Source organism: Cimex lectularius, unplaced genomic scaffold, assembly GCF_000648675.2.
Source record: "Cimex lectularius strain Harlan isolate CLEC.00 unplaced genomic scaffold, Clec_2.1 scaffold232, whole genome shotgun sequence".
Lineage (NCBI taxonomy): Eukaryota > Metazoa > Arthropoda > Insecta > Hemiptera > Cimicidae > Cimex > Cimex lectularius.
Genome location: NW_019392940.1, coordinates 738,583 through 755,244, shown reverse-complemented (window position 1 = coordinate 755,244; position 16,662 = coordinate 738,583). Strand labels below are relative to the sequence as shown.

The 16,662-nt window shown below is 34.0% G+C and overlaps 1 protein-coding gene across 1 annotated transcript in view; it reads left to right on the top strand.

The window, feature by feature from the left end:
- The first annotated feature begins 9,748 nt into the window (after nucleotides 1-9,748).
- LOC106667985 overlaps nucleotides 9,749-16,662 on the top strand; it is a 132,190-nt gene continuing 125,276 nt past the window's right edge. The window contains exon 1 of the mRNA XM_024229434.1: nucleotides 9,749-9,768. The gene's annotated coding sequence lies outside the window, so the exon portion shown is untranslated. The remainder of the gene's footprint in view (nucleotides 9,769-16,662) is intronic.

Genomic DNA, 16,662 nt, shown 5'->3' with positions numbered 1-16,662 from the left:
CTCTCTCTCTGTGCTTTTATCTGTAACCTGAGATAGATAGATAGATAAACAAATAGATAAATAGAGAGAGAGTGTGTGTGTTTAGGAGAGAGGGAGTTAGAGGAAAAGGACTTAATGACCCCCAAAAATTAAAAATGATAATAAACGCTAGAGGTCGGAAAAAATGTTTTTATCTATTATGTTCGCTGTTTTTAGTAGGTAGGAATATGTTAGCGCTGTTTGTTCATCTTCTGTGGCTTGTATTTTGTGATGGTTGATGTATGTTAGATTTTAGTCCTTTCTGTCTGTTTTGTTTTGTTGGCGTTGGTTTTTGCGGAGATGGATAGTTTTTTGCACTTTAATCTTACATTGGATATCAGGAGGATTATCTAGAAAAAATTGAAATAATCAAAAAGGACAGCAACTTGTATTTCCCTGTTTTTAATTTTTAGGTCGACCAATTTGCCTTTTTGAATGTTAAAAATTTTACAACTTGTGAAATTAGTAATATTTTACCTCTTTTACAAAATAAAATACTGGTGCAAAATAACAGGATATATATAGTTTCGTATGTTTCTAATGGAAGTAATTGCGAGATAATTTTTTGTTCTAGTATGTCTGCTGCTGACTGTCCGTTCTTCTATGTCCGTTTTCTATGCTTGAATCGATGGCTGTTTTTTGTCTTCTATATCTTGTTTAATTTTACGACCTGTATTGGTCGTTTTATTTTTTTTGTATCAGTTTTCTTTTCTTGTTGTTGACTTTGGTTTGTGTTAGAGTTATTGTTGAATTTGGGTTTTTTCACTTTAAGCTTGTATGAGATGCCAGAGAGATTACAGAAATTTTTAGATATTATAAAGATCTATAAAGATCAGCATATTGCCTTTCCCTGCTCATATCCGTGACGTCGTCCATTTATTTTATGTTTTAAGTTTGCCGCTCATTCTCTTTCCCTCTCACTACTCGGTCTGTCTGTCTGACTCTCTCTCTTTCTCTCTCTCTCTCTCTCTCTCGCTCTTTCTTTCATTCTTCCTCTATCATTTTCACTGAATGCTCTTTTAATTCCTTTTCCAATTTAATAAACTTAACGATAAGATAAATTCTGTGCTAAAAAAGATGATAAAAATTTAGAGATCAATTTATGTAATTAAAAATGTTTAAAATAAAAGAGCTACAAAATATTAGTATTTTCTCAATGTTGTTTAAAATAATACGCAACAAAAGACCATGTACTGATTTGAAAAATTCAGAACGTTAACTCAACTTCACAAAAATAAACCAGAGACACGGAGCAATAACAGCACAAATGCCAAAATTTAGAACAAAAACGTACTATAATTCATTTATTTGCAAAAGTAGACCACTTTATAATAATGTACCTGTATTCATAAAACTAAATAAAACGATATCAAGTTTAAGCAAGAGCTTAAAAATTCAGTCAATACTTATTCTTTCTCTTTGCCACTTTATTTTCTCATTATCTCTTCCTCTCTCTCTCTCTCTTTCTCTTTCTTTCTCTCTCTCTCTCTCTCTCACTCACTCACTCACTCTCTCGCGTGCTCTCTCTTTCTGTTTCTTTCTTCCTCTATAATTCTTTCTCTATATTCTTTCTTTCCCTTTTCACATTTCTTTTTCTCATTTAATCTCTCTTTCTCACTCACCACCTCACTTCTCTCTAACAGTATTTAAAAATCATGAACTCTTCGTTTATTAATAGGAGGCAAATTCTGATTAGATCAAATGCCACTAGAGAGTAATAATTCTTCTTGTAATATTGGCTCGATTTTGCAATCTCGTAATGGTGAAACGGTGTTGTTTCCGTCAATTTTGGCATAAACCCATGGACCGAGGTGAGAGCCGGTGCACCAGTGAAGCGTGCAGAACTATATTGGAATGCGATCATTTCGGAAAAACGAACGAACCAGGGGAAAAAAGAATAAAGGGATAAAAAGGAAAGAGAAACAGTGTCAGGGGCAGAGAGCCTTGTCTGAGGAGGGCGGGCATCTACAAGCCCTTGCGACTGTAAATTATTACAAATTTCCTCTAGAGCGGGACTAGGAAAAAATGAAAGCAAGCATGAATGATTGAATGAGATAACGTATATGGATTAAACAAGGCTGCAACAATTCCACAGAAGGAAGAAGAAACCACTTTAGTTAATGAATAGGATCCATATTCACCAAAATGAACGGTAATAAACAAAAAACAACGTGAGTTTATTTGTTGCCTTAAAGCATCAAAGTTTGTCATAAGCCATTTAAAACAATTATTTATATCAACATGATCAAATTAAGCGTAAGTCACAAGAGTCCTTCGTTAAGGTTTATTTTGAAGAAATATTCAGGGGTTGTGTTTTCTTTTTTTTTTGTTTTCTTGTTTTGTTACATAATGCCTTTCCAAACTGAATAACAAAAAAGGTTTATTCATGTAACGGTGACGTCAAGATGTCTGTAAATAAGATGACTTGTAAGGAGTATTAAACAGATGATAATTCCAGAAATCGGGCGGAAATAGACATAAGGCGATTGTAATGACATATGTTTACATATAGTAACGATTACTGGCATAATTTAACTAAACCGAAAAAAATGATTAAACACCCACAATTTTAGGTATACGTTAGTTTAAAAAAAATAATTATAATATAAAACCAATTTATATTGAACTAGGTTGTTAATAGTCCTCAAGGATAAAAAAATAATATTTACATTATTCAGTTCAACCAGTACTTTAATTCAGAAGTAAGGTCAAAAATTCTAATTTCACAATTTGCTAAATTTTGAACAGAGAAGCAGTTAAATTTTTTTTGACAGACCGGTACTGCCGCATCGCTCAGGAGATGCCGTTTCTGTCCCGCTCCGTCCCCCAAAGCAGCATCCAAGGACTCTTCTTATTCACTATATACACAGTCGACATTAAGAATTCTATATGCTTTTTTAAAATATTTTAAACCTCTTGGTATCAAAGTGGAGGATACCAATGATTATAACTAAATGTACCCACATCGCTATAAAAACGTTTAATAATGATACTAAAAAATTAATGAAATATTCAATTAATATTTTCTTTTGATTGAATTTAATGTCAGCAATATCAATAAATTAACTTTTTAAGCCTATAGCAGGTGAAAGAAAAATGACTCAGAATAACACAATTTTTTCGAATATTTAATCATAATATTATTTATTTTTATGTTTTTTTACCTTTTTGGACTTATTTTATTGTAGACCGAATGTTTTCATCGTTGCCCACATACCTTCTATAAAATGGGCAGTACATAAATTTACTAGTCTAACATAAAGGTGGAAAGAGACTATAAAGGCCCTATAGAAGCAGACAATTAATGCTAGATTTGTCGAGCAAACTTCACACCGTGTAAATAAAATCTATCTCTAACAACTTAAGCGTTAAACACTGATCACGGGGGGGGGTCCTAAGTCCGGGGGAAAAGAGGCGACGCTGCTAAAAAGGGCCGATTATTGGATTCAACTTGCTATACCCGCTATTTGAGCTTTCTTTTCTAAAAGAAATAATTGAAGGATAAAATAAAAATCAATTGGAGAGAGATTGGAGGGAACTACCTTTCAACAGTCTAAATAGAATCTAATTTAATAACGTTCCATCACCACCGTAATTGACAGAGTAGCCTCCGACTTGCTCACCAAGTCATTGTTCACTTGTTATTTGTCCTACATCTGTACCGTAAAGGAAAAAAAAAACAGTGTTGTTTACTACAATTGAAACCCTTCGTGTTAAAAGCATAAAAACTCAACTATCGTCTCACGAATTATTGGCCATGTAAGCTTAATAAATTTATCTATAAACCAATTATTCTTCAATATCTTAACTTCTTATTATAACATATCATATAACCTAATATGATAATATATAATATAAATAATATAATAATATGTAATAAAACATAATATAAAATAATTTTATTTTCTTGGCTCCATATAGAGAGCATGTAAGAATGATCACGGCAGCGAGTAATTGGGTCCCCTGTTCCGATTCCTTCCAGTAAACAGTTCATTTTATTTTATATAGTACTCATAAATATCTCGTCTTACATTTCCTTTTTGTGTTGATTGAATGCATTTATGAGCGTGTAATATAGTGAATGTATAGCTTGCTAGGTATATAAAATACGATGTCAGTTTTTAAATCTAACATATGTTTACGTATATTATATTTAAGAGTGACAGATAGCAAATCAAACACTTTTTTGAAGAGATACCTTAGCAGTTTTTCCAAAACTCGTAATGAAAACTGAGCTTTATAAATGACGACTGTCCCAAATATGATTTGGTATACCATTGTTAGCTTTACTCAAAGTGGGAGTTAAAGGAGAGTCAAGAGGCTAGCAGAGAGTCAAGAGGCTGGTAGAAATACCAGATGCCTTATTGATTTACAACCTTAACTTTTTGACCCTTATAAAACAATTTGTGGACAATGGAAGAATCTGATTTTGCTTCGTTAAAAAAATGAGTTTAGTTTAGGATAGGTAAACTTTTAAATTACATTTACAATACTTAGTTAAAAGGTTCAACTTTTTCTATAAAACAATTGGATTGTTTGCTTTGAATACGGCGTCATCGTCATATTTTTATTTTATTACCTCTTGTCGTTCTCACCTTCAAGAATTCTACATATTCGTGTATAACGATATCAATGAAGTCATGTTATTACAATTTTTAATATCAGGTGGGAAGTCGTTATAAATTATCGCATATTTATAAAACACATTTCTACTATTAATTCGAGTGCTTTTTATTGTGTAGTGGAAATAATTTGTACTTCTAGTTTTATACTCACAAAGATGTGAGTTCCTGACCGGAATATTTTTATGCTTAACAGCAAAAATTGCAAAGGCGTGAATGTATAAGCATGGTAGTAAGGTCAGGATTCTTAATTTTTTAAAAAGCTAGGCTCAAAAAATAACATGAATAATTCTTTTGTGGATTGTACTGCCACAAAAAATCAGTCCTTGATTGAGGGTTGGCTGGAAACAGCTCGAATAAACCACTCTGATTTCATTCGCACTTGGCGGTTGCATAAACATTCGACGCAACAACAAAACTAAGTTGTCTTAGTTTAGGTTGCAGTTGAAAAGATATTTTCCTCACACATTAACGTGCTGTTAAGGACAACTCACAACAATTTGGGAGATTGGGTCCAATGGAGACTCTTGCCATGTACCAATATGATTCGGTTTACTTTATGTTAAGAGCAATACCATACTTCGAAATCCAAACCACGTCTTTATACATTGAGTGCGTAATTTCGAGCCATAACTCATCGGAAAAACTTCCTGCAACGATTAAGGAGGCATCGTCCCCAAACAAGTAAAAATGTACAACCTTAGCCCCTCTATGAAGGCATTAACCTACATATATTAAAAATAGGAGAAGGCCAAGTATGAAATCTGTGATACTCCGTACTTGACTGGGATCTCAGGAGTCTCCCCACAGAATTTTGTTTTCTGGCGGCAACCCTGCAGAAGAGGCAAAATGTTCATTAGCAATACACATAATTCTAATATTTTCCTCTTGAGAAGTAAACGGTAATGGTCAATCAAGCCGAATGCTTTGAAGAGGTCCGATTGTATGCCCGCTACTTTGATGTTATTTGATTTTGATTCGACTGTGCAATCAATTATTCTACTACGAGCATCTTCTTTTGAAAGTGATTTTCCAAGCCCGAATTTATTCTCATATACAAATCCGATTTTTTGGATAAATTTAGACAATCTATTGTAGAGTACCTTTTCGATGGCCTTGTCAAATGTCTCCTTTTTTGAAAACTGGTATCTTCCCAGTTTTTAGCTCTGCTGGGTAAATGCTTGTAGAGATGATGTAATTCACTACATTCAGAACATCAGAACATGAAGAAATATACTATAGTATTCACCGGGACCTGCGGAGGGCTTTAGGAGTTTTAATTGCATCATGAACAGTGAAGGAGGCTCAATTTTTAGGAGTTTTTAAAAAGGCGTATTAAATTTTTAACTGTATAGTTGGTATGTTTATTGTGGTAATGAATGTTTTGATATATTTATGATTTAAATAAAGTAAAAAAAAGTAATTGCTGGAAGATATGAGGATTTAACTTCAAACTACTCGTTGGGTATCGCGAATGAGGGATCAGTATCAAAAAAGTACTTTTTTCATATTATCGTAAAAAAAATCCATTAGCTGGGATTCGAACCCAGAAGCAAGGCATAGCAAATACGAGTAGGAAGCTTTATGTTCAATTGGGTAACTAACTTAAAACATAGACCATTAGAGGTAAATGCTTGTATACTTTGTTTCCAGAAACAGCTCTTGGGCTTAACTATTTATCCTTCGCCGCCAACTATACAGAATACGTACAAACGTACATGACCCAGCACATTCATAATTTACACATAAGAGCATCCCTAGCGGGACCTAGCCTACGTAGCATATTTTGTTTTCAACGGCTTCACTTTACGCGTAAATTCCCCTTCTTAACGATCTAGCATATCGAGGTCAACAGGGCCGCTATTTAGGCTGAAAGTCGCCGGTTAAAAGCTATGCCACCCATAGATGTATGGCCATAATGTTTACACACCCTCTTTAATAATCCACTCTTGTAGGCTACGACCCGTGACAGAACTCCTTTTGTCATCCGTATAAGTTTAATGCCGTCAACCGGATCGATATCGTGGAAATATTAGGCGAAGTACCTCTTCAGAAAATATCAAATGATGGATGGTAAAATTATTATAAAACATTGTTTGTCAGACTGGTATAAAGTGCTTAATTCTTATTTTGGCAACAAAGACAAATTGAGGCAAAAAAGTCTAATTAATACACTCGAAACTACCATAATGTTCTAAAGAAGGTTAACTGTTAAACTTGTGAATAATTGTAAACAATTTTGGGAAACTTATAATAATTTATATTTTAGGCTGTCCAAGCTAGGTAAAATTAAATCAAATGTCTATAAGCCACATTTCCAAAAAAAATGGTATCCTCTAAACACACGTTGTAACCTTTAACACAAAAATAGAACAATTATTCATGAAATTTAAATGCAAAAATGAATTAATGTTGAATCATTTTGTAGTTTGGTCGTTTCCTGCCATTTTGGTCCGATTTTACTTTCTGATTTGGTCTGTCAAACGCGATCGGCATCTCACCAACGGCATGTTTGCTAGTTAGTAGTTTGGTGCGAAGAGTAAAAGTTTGAACAAATATAACGACGAAACTTACAAAAAGCACTCGGACATACTTACCACAACAGACAACACACTATGGACCTATACTACAATACAAAAACTCTCATATCCCCTCCGATGAGATGTACAGCTCATGGACAAAAACAGATGAAGTGAAAGCATTGCTAAGCATGCAACGTATGGCACCCGGGGCTTCCGTGGAAGTTCAAAGGCATCCACCATCTACTCTGTTCGTGATACTAAAATCAAACCTTACAAACCATTGCTTCCAAACTGTTCAAAACACTTCTTTCTCCTACCCGATACTCCCTGGCGACCTGAGGGTAGAGTACTCGTTTCCTTCCTCTACACAATTTACACGGCTGATCTATCTACTCACCCTAACACTCTTAATTCCAAACTCTACAATCTAAAATTCTTCGATCAATAGTTGCTAACATCCTTCTGTCCAATCACATAGAGATAGAGAGGCCTTCTCTATCTAGGGAGTACGCGAGGGAGGCAGGGTGATGTATTTTGGCCTGTTAGCCCTTTGCGTGCGGCATACGACCCGATGCACAATGCGGGCCCTACCATTCGGAATGGACAAGCGGAGAGCGAGGTTGTTTCGGCCCTTAGGGGCTGGGACGCCTCTTCACCAATGCTGCGGCGGTAACACCATTCCGTCGTATGCAGAGGTGCGTCAGCTCTCATCTTGAGAATCAAAACGTCCGATAAAGCCGAGTAGGCAGGTGCGGACGCTAAAGATCCTCTTGTCTTGTTGATGATGAGTTCTCGGGAACAAAATGTCCAATCACATAATATATACCGACAAATGCCGTTCATAGCCGACCGTGCCCAATTCCGTTACTAAAATTTTTCTTCTAAATTATCCCATCACTCAGATACCTTAATCCGCGAATTGTTATTCATAACATTACCCGCCAATCCTGGTCTGACAGTGAAACGACGTTGCCTACGAGACAACTCAAGTTGCCTAAGCTCGGGAAGGGATAGTTGCCATCTGCTGGTAAACCAACCTGGCAACCATCATTTCGTGGAGGTCGTTCATGCCTTACCAACCTTTTGTATGTCCGTGCAGACGTACCTTATGTGCACGTTCACATATATACTCATTGTTTCAACATTTCTGCTTGTTGAACATTTAAAGTACAAGTCTAAATAAGTAAATGAATTTTATAAAAAAAAGCAACTAATTTTTAGGAGACATGGCTTGTAATGATCTTTACTCTCCCATTTGAAAACGAATTGGCTAATTTTTTTTTTAAATCTTGATCCATGTTAAATCCACAGAGGAAGACAACCAAAACCAAACTTTCAAAAAATTTATTATTTATTTAAAAAACAAAACAAGTATCGATTTCTGGGTGCTGCCCGCTCCCCCTCTTTAACTATTTTGTCTTAAAATGCAAAAAAACCAACAACCATCAATAATTAAAAAACAACATCTTAACAATTAATAAAAATAACTTATGCTCAGTGAAAATGATACAATGAAAGTTACAATTTGCATATAGATCATGATATTTAAAATGTTCTTTCTTATGACGTTATGCGTCGTTAAACCAATACATTTTGTTCATTTTTAATCAATTATATATTTATACGTTTATAGTACCTTTTAAATAAATAAATATGAATGTGTGTATATATAATTTTTTAAATAACAACAACAATATTATTAATATAAGATAATATAGGTTTTATTTTTTAAAATTAAATATGTATTTCTATTCGAAATGCATTATTTTCAAACGTTAAAAACAAAAGTTTACCCAATTATAAAATAAAAAACTTACCAAATCAAACATAATTGCGATTGACTCTACTTTTTACTACAATAAACGCTAGGATAATTTCTGTCGTGATGAAAAGTCGATCTCCACGGGCCGGAATTTCAAAGTCGTCGGTGTCACGTGCGGTCGAATGTTATTGTGTAAAACAATCGGATCTTTTCAGTTCACCGGCCCTGGCCAATTTCCTGTTCGTTTCCCGTTTTTGTCGATAATAATTCTGCACCGCGATGGCCGTGCGTGTAAAAGATTTAAGATGTAAAAATTCCAAAACAACGCACGCCTTACAGTAGATCCCAACCAAACGGCCTTTTTTTTCTCGTTTTATTCGGCGAGCCCCCTGTTGGAAACACCAAAAGCAATCAACAATTTACACTTTGAAAAACGTTCCTTCCATATTTATCCAAACTGTTTAGAAAAGAAGGCTCTCTTTGTTCAAGTGATCGATATATCGAAGTTCAAGTGCAATCTTTTGTTTGTCTTTGATAGAAAATGGTTGGTTTTTCTTTTCATTTTGAAAAAGCGTTAAAATATCGTTAATAAAAACGTTTTTTTATTATTAATATAATCTATTTTTTAAATATTGATATAACCCTTTATTATGTAGGTGAAGTATTGTACTAACCAATAATAAGCAAAATAAAACCAACGTGTAATAATTAACTTTTTTTGGGCTTCATCATTACGATATTCTGCCAATTGAATGAATAATGTAGGACTGATATGAGACAGTTGGAAACCGACGGCAGACACCCAGACACCCACTAGGCACTCCACACCGAACGGGAAGCAGAGGTAGAGGCTACTCCTATTTCACTTTACTTGGCCTAAGTCTTATCTGAGGAATGTGCATGTGCTACCTCCATTCAAATCCTACTCCAGACGGGGGTAAATTCAACCCAGATTTCCCGACAGTGCGGAACCAGAGAGCTCCCCCCCAACAGTTACTCCAACAAAATTTTAAAGTCTACAAAAAGTATAAGTAAAGTATAATTGTATCTAAAAGTTATAAAGTATACATAAGCTTTTTAAATATATCTTGGAACGAGATGTTAATGGATTTTAAAAAATTATGCAGATCATAAACAATTAGATCGTTGGACGCTAAAAGTGTTTCTTACTGAGGTCTTGATGATATTGTCTGTATAAGTTATTCATAAGCTGTTCCCTTTACTGTTCAAATTCAATGCATGCTAGTATTATATGTCGAGGTGTCGATACGGAGTCACAAGTTGGGCAATTTGGCGTTGCTCTCCAACCTATTTTATGAAAATAACATCCCAAATACTGTGATTAGACTTCAATCTGAAAAAACAGAATGGAAGTCTTTACGACTTCTGCAATCTGCGAACCACGGTTTTTTATATGCAACGTTGGAAATAATGACCGATAGTATCGCCCTGCGATTGCGGAATCAAATTCATTTTGCCAAAGATAATTACACATTAAAAAAAAATTTTCCCATCTTCTTTAGGATTTTCAATATTACATCTGATAACAGAGCGCTCATCTTTAGCCATTTAGTCCACGATTTCATTTTGTCGAATACCAGAATGGCCATTGGCCCAACATAGCACAACGCTTTTACCAATAGTTTTGAGGTCGTATATCTTCTTATAAATATCGAATATGATATAATTACTACATTTAGAATTAATAGAAAAATTTCTAAAGTGTTCAACGATACTTTTACAATCTGTTAAAATGCAGAATTTTGTTTCATTCTTTGAGTAGATATAATTTAAAACTCTATCTATTGCTGTCAACTCTGCTGTGAAAATAGAAGTAGTGTTGGATAGGAAATATTGTTCGCTACATTTATATTTAGTATCATAAAAATCACAAGTTTTGCCTTATGAGACGGAACCATCGGCAAAAATTAGCAGATTATCTGGAAAAAATCCTGCCACATCTGCGCGAAATTCCATTTGTGTTACATGTAATATACTGGGAGTAGTTTTTAAGCATAAAAGTGTCTATTTCGGAGAGTATCAATTTTTTTCAAGTAACAGGAAGAGGCCTGCCCATTTGTAATGTTACGATTTGTAAAACATCATACCAATAGAAGGTTCTGATCCCCATATATTTGAAAAGAAGCTCGTTTGCATGTTGTGAAGTCTTTCATCCTTCAATACCATGTTATTTGAATAGAGATTCCATCATAATGTCTAAATAAAGCCCTAGAAATTTTACGCGGTACTTGACTGGAATTTTAAAATTATGTAATGCTTCTACATTTGCCAGATTTAGAATTAACTTAATAACATTGTATATGCTATATACACAGTAGCTGAAGAGTCTATAAATGAAAAAATTCTTGAAGAAATTTTGGGGAGAAGCGCTGGCATTCATGGGTAATGCATGAAGTTCATGACACCTTTCACTCCTCGTTCTTGGTGGTTCGTATGCTTTGCGAAAAAACACATAAAAAATATGTATTGAAAGCATCTTTTTAAAATAATTTTCTTTCTGAAGTGAGATAAAGTGGATTATAGACGCATAGGTCGTTGGTGCTTCGGCCCGGAGGACCAACAATTGTTTAAGCTTGTGCTATTCAATTTAAAATGAAGTAATAATAATTTCACTACATATTTATGTGAACTCGCCATGAAATAAAAGGGAAAATTTACTAGAGTTAGGAAGTAGAGAAGAAAGAGAAATAGAGGGACGAAGAGAAAGAAGAAAGAGATTGTAAAGAAAAAGAAAACGTTGAAGATAAAATCAAACAGATCGTTATAATCATGGAGGTGACACAATTTTCACATTCTGCAATCGATGCTATTTAAGCTTCAGATCAATTTTGTCTAAAACAACCAACTGTACTCGAGAGTACTGACTCGCTAGCAGCCAATGCATCCTCAGCGTCGTGATCTTAGCATTTTGCAAACAAATTTTAATCTCGAAGTGATCTGATGAAGTCAGTGAAAGTGTAATTGAAGTCGCTCGATCTTGTAGTTTTCACCGAGTGAGACGACGATTGGAAATGATCTGAATTCAAAACAGTCATTTTCAACTATTGTATTTCCAAGGGATCAAGCTGGAACTAACTTGTATGTTAGACTTGTTCGCAATGTCAAAGTTATAACGAAGAGAGTTAATGACTTCTGTTTTGTTCCCACCTTTGCTCGAAATACTCAGCCACCTTTTGACTCGGCTTTTTCCTTGTTCGCAACGAGCAACTAGTCTTCCTTTTTTGCATTTTTAAATCCCTGTTAATAAATTCAAAAGGCCGGAGCTCTGCCATGGCATAGGGTGTAGACGGCATAGTTAATAAAAAAAGGAGGATTTTTATAGGATATTTAAAAATTTACGATTTTTTCTCGTTCTAAGGCAAAAGAATATAATATAGGAGCGTTTTTATTTTATTTCATCCTTATTTATTTCACTGAAAAGTTGTTTGTTGACATTCCCTTTTTGTAACGGTTATATTAACGTTCAATTTGGATAAAATTCAAATGAGTTATGGATTTTTATGTGATTGGACATCAGCGAAAAAAATTAACTTCGCGAATCCATCCCAGAAAAGTATATTTTTATTTTCTACGAAAATTCAGATTTCACGTTGTTATAATAAAAACAAATTCGGATTGTTTTTATCGACAGCCAATTTTTTTAACCTACCTTCATTTGATTCTTTTTAACTTATTATGTTCTTGTTGTAGATAAAACAAAACATATCGATTTATACATAATAAGATGAACATATACGTATAAAAAAGGCAGAAACACTTATTTAAAAATTACTTAAAATGTTGTTTTTAAGCCTCCTAGAAAAAGTATAGAAGAAGTAAATTGGCAATATCGTTCGGTCTACTATTTTTTTAACTAATACCATCAACAAAAGTTTCATTAAAATCTGCGATCCCACGTTTTAACTAATACCATCAAAAAAAGTTTCATCAAAATCTGCGATCCCACGTCCCTTCCAATGTTAATATTGTAAAACAAAATAATTGGGGTTTAATTCGAGGAGGAAATGTTTGACGTACGTATTATTTTGAGAATTCTATATGAATGTCGAGTTCAAAACTTTGATGATGAACTGTGAATAAATCATTACTTTGACAAAACCTACGTCAGGTACAAACCGTGATTAATAATGATTTACAGGAGCCGACGTACGTCGGAGGCTTTTATCAGGGAAATTTACATCACCTAAAACATCAGAGCGGAATTAAATTTGTTTTCAGATTCCTTCGATACGTACTTGGCGAAGTTGGAAAGTGTTGACGAGTGCTTCCAACTTCCATCGTGAAATTAGCATTTACCAGAAGAAATTTATATAAACTTGTTTCGGTAGGGTTGGCCTGTTGGCGTAAAAATTTACTCTGTTTCGTCGAAAAATCTTTAGCCAGTGTGTTTTTCTTTTTAAATTACAAAGTATTTAATCGAAAACGCTGTCGCCTAATTTGTAATTTATTTACTTAGAGGGTGGATTATTTAAAATAATATTATATACTAGAAAGTTTCCTATAAAAATTCTGCCTATTATATTCTGTTCACGTTCCTAAAAAGATCATTATCAAACGGCGCCCAGGGTCATAAGCAGGGAGATGCTGACTCATTTTTGGCAGTTTCGCTTTGCCCAACACGAAAGATGTGCAGCAGCGTAGTCCCTGCCTTTACTCCACCAGATAATTTTAGTAATGAAAACTCAGCTGCTAAGTGCAAAGTTCTTAGTTAACAGGACCCAACAAGCTTAAAGTACAAAACACTTGGAAACACTTGCTTTCGTTAAGCCATTGTTGATCTATTTTAGCCTCTTAGCCGATCTTTAATAAGATTGTTCAAAAATGAGTTCATTATGAAATTTAGCTTACTTTTGAAATCCTCCTAGTTTTCAAGAAGAATTTTAAAAAGTCGCATTGATTAGGAATATCCCTTCGTCAGCTTTATAAACGGGACGGTGCAAGGTTTTATTATTATCGTTTCTGATAATATCTCGAATATATAATATAATATCGAAAGAAGCGTTGCGACATTGCTTTAATTCCGTTTGATCAAGACGTAAATTGATCTGGGTTCAACAGAAACTCTGTCTAATTGCTTGGACCTTAGCAAGCTTTGTTGTTATGGATCTTGTTTCACAACAGATTACCTTGTCTTATTAACAGTTTAAAAAGTTGATTTTTTGTATAATGATAATTTTTTAGACATTTATCTTATGATTCTTCACCAAAATCCAATTTAATTTGGAATTGGAAACCATTTTTTTTACATGAAACGTTCTTTTTTCGTTTAGAATTTTGAAAAATCGTGATTATTCCAGATATACTTTAGATATTTTAAGTTTCAATTTTTGGACATATTACGTGTTCTTCGAAACTAATCCCATAAGGATACTGGCATCGTAAAAATGCAGCCATTTTTTTGCCAGACTACTGCCTTCTAAAGTCACTGTTATTAAAAAGAGTGGATTTAGTTAAAAACCACTTTATCTGGTTCAATTTTTTTTGTCAGGCTGAGTGGTGTATTTGCAAACAGGGTGAGAACTGAGCGTGGTCGATTCTTATTTCCATCGACTTAGTGAAACGGGTAGCCTGGGCTTTACGATCCAATACTCAAAAACTTCCACTGCACAATTTTCTCCGACTGTTTGCACAACGTCCCTTCCATAAATATATTACAGTTGGAGAAATAAAATAAAACATTTTAATATATATTTTTTAAATTTTATCCGTGTTTTTCTTTTTGACAATATCTAAATGTTGTTGATAAAACCTGAAAGAAAGATTTTCTGCTTTCCAACGATTGGGCGATTGTGCTCAATTTAGAAGTTACGTTCTAGTTAGGAATTACTTATTTTTAACTGGATCACCGGACATTTGCCAAAAATGCAAATGCAGTCCAAAAATGAATTTTTTTATTACGATAAATATTCGTATTTACTGGTATTAAATGGTGATTAAAACGGATTTGATTTTTTTTCTATTTTTGAATAAACAAAGTTTCTTGGTCTAATTTAATGGAATCATCTTGTTATTGTTGTTTTTATACCTTTAGTCTCATTTTGTAAGATTTTGCTTATTTCCTTGGCTTCCTTATTAAAATCGGTGACCGCACGTCCCCCTCTCCTTGTCAATTGTAAAATACAATTAATATTTAAATAGTTTGGGTGAAAAATTAATGAGAAGTGGTAAATGTTTGACAAACTATTAGTGTATAAAAAAGAAAAAGTGGTGAAAACGGGTCGATCCTTTTTCTCCATCGACTTACTTGAACTAGCATACACATATACCAAAAATTCCACTAAGCAATTTTCTTCAGCTGTTGGCATAAACAACGATTCCGATAAAAATCCCAAAACAAATTAGAATTGAGGAAATAAAATATAACAAAACATTTTAGCAGATTTTATTTTTTAATTTCATCTTTATTTTTTTAACTTACAATGACAAAATATAAACTTTGTCGACAAAGCCTGAAAAAAAAAAAAAAAAAAAAAAAAAAACTATTCTGTTTTCCAACGATTTATGAATTTAGTGAAACATGCGCATCCAACCCAAAAATACTTCTTTTATTGAGGTAAAAATTCCTATTTACATCAGTTAAAAGATGCTTAAAACGAATCCGACTTGTTTTCACATAAACAAAGTATTTTGTCTCACTTAATTGAAATCGCGTTTTGGTTTTTATAACTTCTTATACCTTCAATCTCATCTAACAGAATTTTGGTTTAATTTTCTTCTCCTAGTTAAATGCATTTCTACGATGTTATTTATCGGTCGATATGTACATACATAATCTTGACGCACAAGGACAGAAAGGCGTCGGTGGCCCCAACGTTTAGGCGTTGACACGGCGCTCATCAGTGTAAGGTGAAGGTTCCGGGTTCGAATCCAGCGGCCGTGCATTCGAACCCGACATACTTACAAATGGGCTTTTTTTCAAAATCACCGGCACCCCGAGAGTTGATATGACCTCTGCTGTTGCGCACCCTCATTTTTTGACCTATTTTAATCAAATTTTTATTTATTTTGTTATTCAAAATAATCAATAATACTTGCAATTATCTTAAATGTCCAATATTGCATGGTGATGTAAAGGAATTTAAGAAAAATTGTCTCTCGACAAACCAACCCTATTACTCTTACTTTTCACCAAAATTTAGCCGGGATCCTTTAAAACGGCAGGTGGCGACCATTTCACGTTGGACCAGTTAGAAATCCGAACAACACAAAAAACGCGTTAGGCAACACAATGACGCACGACCTGGTTCAATTAGAGAGGAAAACAAAACCCGCACCAAACACCAGGAGAAATGTGTATGTGAACTCCCTGGGACAAAGCCAATACTGCCCGCAAACGACTAACCGTCTTTTTATTTTATTTTATTTGTTGTTATGGGAGGGGGTCAACCGTATAGACGTGATTACATTGGTTAAGAACTATCTGAGTTTTGGCGTATGTTTATTTATTTATGTTTTATCTGGGTTGTTATTTTCTCTACATACGTACATAATTGAAACTTCATTTCACAAGTTCCAGCGTTGATGTTTATTCAAGTTCAAACACCCATTAAATTGTTTTAACTCTAATCATAATTTAAATTATAACAAATTGAAAGCGAACCAGAACTAAGTCTATTTCACAATATCTTCCCTAATTAATATACGACAATCGGTTTTGTATATTAAACACACACACATACACACAAAAGCGCGCGCACTTTACTCTAAATCAAAGGGT